This window comes from Aulonocara sp. 'chitande type north' Nkhata Bay, linkage group LG11 (assembly GCF_057382095.1).
Source record: "Aulonocara sp. 'chitande type north' Nkhata Bay isolate Kocher_YH1m ecotype deep benthic linkage group LG11, A_spYH_male_GT1.1, whole genome shotgun sequence".
NCBI classification, from domain to species: domain Eukaryota; kingdom Metazoa; phylum Chordata; class Actinopteri; order Cichliformes; family Cichlidae; genus Aulonocara; species Aulonocara sp. 'chitande type north' Nkhata Bay.
In genome coordinates, this window is record NC_141354.1 from 157,503 (window position 1) to 163,801 (window position 6,299).

At 50.9% G+C, this 6,299-nt stretch overlaps 1 pseudogene; it reads left to right on the forward strand.

The window, feature by feature from the left end:
- Positions 1–227: 227 nt before the first annotated feature.
- Positions 228–2,114, forward strand: LOC147318277 (uncharacterized; annotated as a pseudogene).
- The last annotated feature ends 4,185 nt before the right edge of the window (positions 2,115–6,299 follow it).

Here is a 6,299-nt window from a genome sequence, read left to right on the forward strand (position 1 = left end):
TTGCTTTGACGCACAAGAGGGGTTTTTCCCCTCCGTTACGTCGGGGTTCTAGAGTTTTGCCGGAGGTGGGGGGGCGTTCTCCCCCGCTCTCGCGGCGTAGCCCTACGGTGGCCGCTGGGGACCGCCGATGTTTTTTTTGTCATGAGCTCGGTCATCTCGTTGCTTCTTGTCCCGTGCTGAGGGCGAGGGAGGGGGCGCGGGCCGACATTTCGGGGGGGGCCGTGCAGTGTTGCTCCGCGGTAACCCGCCCTAGCTTAATGCCGGTTGGCGTCGTTCCGCGGGGGATAGATGAGGTGTTTCGACCGTTTGTTTCGACGGGGTTTTTATCGTTGTCTGGTGATGCGGGGGACCGGGTTCCAATCACCATCTTGAGGGATACAGGGGCGAAGCATTCGGTGGCGCGGCATGGAGTCGTGCCTTTCTCTCAGCAGTCGTACTGTGGTTCTGATTTGCTGGTGTGGGGTATCAAGGTGAGTCTTTTACGCATGCCTCTCCATACGGTTACTTTGACCTCGTCCTTCGTATCGGGCGCTGTGCGGGTGGGGGTTCGAGATCAGCTGCCAATTGAAGGCATTGATCTTGTTTTGGGAAATGACTTGGCCGGGGGAAAAGTGTTTCCGGCTATGCCGGAAGTTATTGAGTGTCCTACTTCGGATCGGTTATGCCAATTCCCGTCGGAGCTGGGTGACCCCACAGTTTATCCGGCATGTGTGGTTACTCGTGCTCAAGCTCGTCGCTTGGGTGGTGAGGTGGACATATCCGAAATGTTTCCGGACGGCTCTGAGCCGCATGATAGTTCTGTTCCGGGGGTAGATGGTGGGACGGCGAAGGTTTTTAGTATGGTGTCGGAGAAGGAGGCAGCAGGTATCCGCAGGTTTGTGTGTGGTCAACTCCGTGACGAGGCAGACCTGAGCACGCTGACCTTGGGAATTTTAAAAAAGAGATATCAGACACACAACAAATGTGACTCATTAAGGCCAGAAGTAGAAACTTTCATGAAACAGGTGGTGCAAGAGGAACTGATGAAAATGCAGGATAATGATGAAAGTGAAAGTGACTCAGAGACTAAGAAGCTCCAGAACAAAAGGAAAAGAGAAAATGGAAATGACGAGGTCATGAGTGAGAGTGAAGATGAATCCTGGGCAAAGAAATCACAAAATAATCATTCAAGCTCATCATCAGAATCTGAGGTTCAAGAGGACAACAAAACAGAAAGTAAAGAAAGCAGCAATGATGAAGAAAATGCCAAATCTCAAGCTGATGGTGAAGAGCCAGAGGTGAAAAAATCACAACAAAAGAGAAATGAAAATCGTCAAATTGACAGTGACGAGTCTTCTGATGAGGAACTCAGTGAGGAAAGCAACTGCAGTGACAGTCCAAAGAAAATGGTGAGAATGAACGTCGAGACAGTAACCAGCAGTAAAGATGAAGGAAGGAGAACACCACTGAGTGATGCAGGAAACGAATCAGATGGAGACTGCAAGTCAGAAACGAGTGACAAAATTAGGAGCGACGAGTCTTCTGACAGTGAAAAAGAAGATACAAAAGTGGAAGAGAAAACCAGTGACCCAGACTCAGTTTCATCACTACCTTCTTTGGAAGATGAAAAAGAAAATAAGACTGATAAAACAAATGATAAAAAGATGAAGAAGAGTGTGAAGAAAGATGAGAGCACCAGAAAACCAAAGTCTGATGACAAATCGGTGGCGAGGCTTGAACGTTATATTGCCCTCTGCGGCGTGAGGAGAAATTACAAGAAGCTGCTGGAGGACTGCCGCTCCCAGGTGGCTGTTCTGAGGAAGGAGCTTGAAGAGCTTGGTGTACATGGTCAGCCAACTATTCAGAAATGGAAAAAGGTCAGAATGAAGAGAGAGCAAGCTCAAGAACTGGCTGCTCTTGATGTTAACAACATCATTACCACACAAGGTCGACCTACACGCAGGGGTGCCTCAGCAAGTCAGAAACAACAGGACTGTCCGTCCTCTGAATATCAGCGCACTCTAAACTCGGAATCAGACAGTGATCAGGAAAACAATACCCACAGAGGTCGCAGGTAAATGTCCGAATGGGCCAACCTGCAGGGGATCATCAGTGATGACACAGACAGTGACTGATGAGTCTGGTTTCCCCCTAGGAAGTGTTCGATTTGTTTGTTTGTTTTAATGTTTTTGATACTAGGTCTAGCATCTCCCTAATGAGATGCTTGATTTTAGGTGGGGGGGTGTTATGACCCAGGGTCATTATTTGCAGTACGGTGTTGTTATTGTTTGTATTCAGTGTTGCTTGTTTCCAGGTGGAGGCCACCCATTGGTGGAGGAAGGAAAGAGGCCAGCTACAAAAGGGGTTGGACTGGGTCGGCGAGCAGACTTCCTGGTTTCCCGTGAGCTGTGTGTCTGGGGACCGTCGTGGTGTGTGACTGCACGGGGCTGCAATATTAATGCTGAAAAAGGGGTTGTACCTGGGCTTGGTAGCTGTAGGGGTGGGAAGCCGTTTTCTTTTATTCCCCTCTTTTCTCCTGTTTCGGGTAGGGAGACAGGTTAGAGAATTGTATTTTGTTTTGGGATCGTGGGAGGTAAGTTAGCTTTGTTTTTCTTTCTAGTGTGTTTTGTTTGTTGTTTTGGCATCGCCCACCCTGAAGCTCGCTACCTGTTCAGTAAATAAATTAACCAACTCTCGTCATTCTGCCGTGGTGTGATTTTTTTTTTTGTCGTTATTATGTATCGGGTTTATCTTTTTGTTGTGTTGCACCCCGGCTTCGGGCCGGTGTGTAACAATGCCATCCACATTAAACCTGAGCCTCTGGTGCTGACCGATATCATCCACATTTCACCAGGGCCAGTGGTGTTGGCTAAGGCAATTCACATTACACCAGGGTGTGTGGTGCTGACCAATACCATACATATTTCACCAGGGACAGAGTTGTTGGCTGAGGCCATACACTTTTCATCAGGGACAGTGCTTCCTGTAAGGCCATCTTCACCACACCAGGGCCTGTACTTATGGCTGAGGCCACCCACATTTCACCAGGGCCACTGTTGTTGGCTGAGGCCATACACTTTTCATCAGGGACAGTGCTTCCTGTGAGGCCATCTTCACCACACCAGGGCCTGTACTTTTGGCTGAGGCCATCCACATTACACCAGGGCCTTTGGTGCTGGCCAATACCATCCACATTTCACCAGGGCTAGTGTTGTTGGATGAGGCCACCCGCATTACACCACTGCCAGTGCTTCCTGTTATGCCATCATCACCAAACCAGGGCCTGCGGTGCTGGCTGAGGCCATCCACATTACACCAGGGCCTATGCTACTCGTTGATACCAACCACATTTCACCGGGGCTTGTGATACTGGCTGATGCGATCCACGATACACAAGGGCCTGTGCTTCTGGCTGAGGACATTGACATTACACCATGGCCTGTGCTGGCTAATACCATCCACATTTCACCAGGGCCATTGTTGTTGGATGAGGCCATCCAAATTACACCAGGAACAGTGCTTGCTGTGAGGCCACCATCACCACATCAGGGCCTGTGGTGATGTCTGATATCATCCACATTACACAAGGGCCAGTGCTGCTGGCTTTCCACATTACCCAAGGGCCTGTGTTGCTGGCCGAAACAATCAACATTTCACAAGGGCCAGTGGTGTCGCTGGCTGATGCCATTCACAATACTCAAGGGCCTGTGCTACTGGCTGATGCCATCTACATTAAACCAGGGAATGTGGTTCTGGCCAATACCACCGACATTTCACCCGGGCCTGTACTGTTGGATGAGGCCATTTACGTTACACCATGTACAGTTCTTCCTGTGAGGCCATCATCACCACACCAGGGCCTGTGGTGCTGGCTGATACCATCCACATTTCACCAGGGCCTTTGGTGCTGGCTAATACCATCCACATTTAACCAGGCCCTTTGGTGCTATCCGAAACCATCCACATTTCACCAGGGCTTGTGTTGCTGGCTGATGACATCCACCACACAGAAGGGCCTGTGATACAGGCTGATGCCATCCACATTACACCAGGGCCAGTGGTGTTGGCTTAGGCCATCCACATTACACAACGGCCTGTGGTGCTGGCCAATACCATCTATATTTCACCAGGGCCAGTGTTGTTGGATGAGGCCATCAGCAGTACACCAGGGACAGTGCTTCCTGTCAGGCCATCATCACCACACCAGGGCATGTGGTGCTGGATGATGCCATCAACATTACACCAGGGACTGTGCTACTCGTTGATACCATCCACATTTCACCAAGGCCTGTGGTGCTAGCCAATACCATCCATATTACACCTCTGCCAGTGGTGTTGGCTGAGGACATTCACATTACACCAGGGCCTGTGGTGCTGGCTAATACCATCCACATTTCACCAGGGCCACTGTTGTTGGCTGAGGCCATACACTTTACATCAGGGACAGTGCTTCCTGTGAGGCCATCTTCACCACACCAGGGCCTGTACTTTTGGCTGAGGCTATCCACATTACACCAGGGCCTTTGTTGCTGGCCAATACCATCCACATTTCACCAGGCCCTTTGGTGCTGCCCGAAACCATCCACATTTCACCAGGGCTTGTGTTGCTGGCTGATGACATCCACAACACAGAAGGGCCTATGATACTGGCTGATGCCATCCACATTACACCAGGGCCAGTGGTGTTGGCTGAGGCCATTCACATTACACAACGGCCTGTGGTGCTGGCCAATACCATCTATATTTCACCAGGGACAGAGTTGTTAGATGAGGCCATCCACATTACACCATGGCCTGTTGTGCTACTGGCTGAGGACATTTACATTTCACCAGGGCCTGTGGTCATGGCTGAGGACAACTACATTTCATCAGGGCCTGTGGTCATGGCTGAGGACATTCACATTACACGAGGGCCTGTGGTGCTGGCCAATACCATCCACATTTCACCAGGGCCAGTGTTGTTGGATGAGGCCATTCACGTTACACCAGGGCCTGTGGTGCGAGCCAATACCATCCACATTACACCAGGGCCAATCTTGTTGGCTGATGCCATCTACATTCACCAGACCAGGGCCTGTGCTGCTAGCCATCAAAATTACCCAAGGGCCTGTGTTGCTGGCCGAAAACAACCACATTTCACCAGGGCCTGTGGTGCTTGCTAATACCATCAACATTTCACCAAGGCCAGTGTTGTTTGCCGAGGCCAGGGACAGTGCTTCCTGTGAGGCCATCTTCACCACACGAGGGCCTTTGCTGCTGGCTGAAACCATTCAAATTACACCAGGGCCTCTGGTGCTGGCCAAAACCATCCACATTTCACCAGGGCCACTGTTGTTGGCTTAGGCCATCCACATTACACCAGAGACAGTGATGCCGCCTTCTACCATCCACATTTCACCAGGGCCATTGTTGTTGGATGAGGCCATCCAAATTACACCAGGGACAGTGCTTCCTGTGAGGCCATCATCACCACACCAGGGCATGTGGTGCTGGATGATGCCATTGACATTACACCAGGGCCTGTGCTACTCGTTGATGCCATCCACATTACACCAGGGCCTGTGTTGTTGGCTCAGGCCATCCACATTACACCTCTGCCAGTGCTTCCTTTGATGCCATCATCACCAAACCAGGGCCTGTGGTGCTGGCTGATGCACAAAGCACAAAACACAAGGGCCTTTACTACTGGCTGAGGATATTCACATTACACCAGGGCCTGTGGTGCTGGCCAATATAATCCACATTTCACCAGGGCCACTGTTGTTGGCTGAGGCCATACACATTACACAAGGGACAGTGCTTCCTGTGAGGCCATCTTCACCACACCAGGGCCTCTGCTACACGTTGATGCCATCCACATTACACCTGGGCCTGTGGTGCTGACCAATATCATGCCTATTTCCCCAGGGCCACTGTTGTTGGCTTAGGCCATCCACATTACACCAGAGACTGTGATGCCGCCTTCTACCATCCACATTTCACCAGGGCCATTGTTGTTGGATGAGGCTCTCCAAATTACACCAGGGACAGTGCTTTCTGTGAGGCCATCATCACCACACCAGTGCCTGTGGTGCTGGCTGATACCATCCACATTACAAAAGGGCCTTTGCTGCTAGCCTTCCACATTACCCAAGGGTCTGTGTTGCTGGCTGATGCCATTCACAATACTCAAGGGCCTGTGCTACTGGCTGATGCCATCTACATTGCAGCAGGGCCTGTGGTGCTGGCCAATACCATCGACATTTCAACAAGGCCAGTGTTGTTTGCTGAGGCCACCCACATTACACCAGGGACAGTGCTTCCTGTGAGGCCATCTTCAC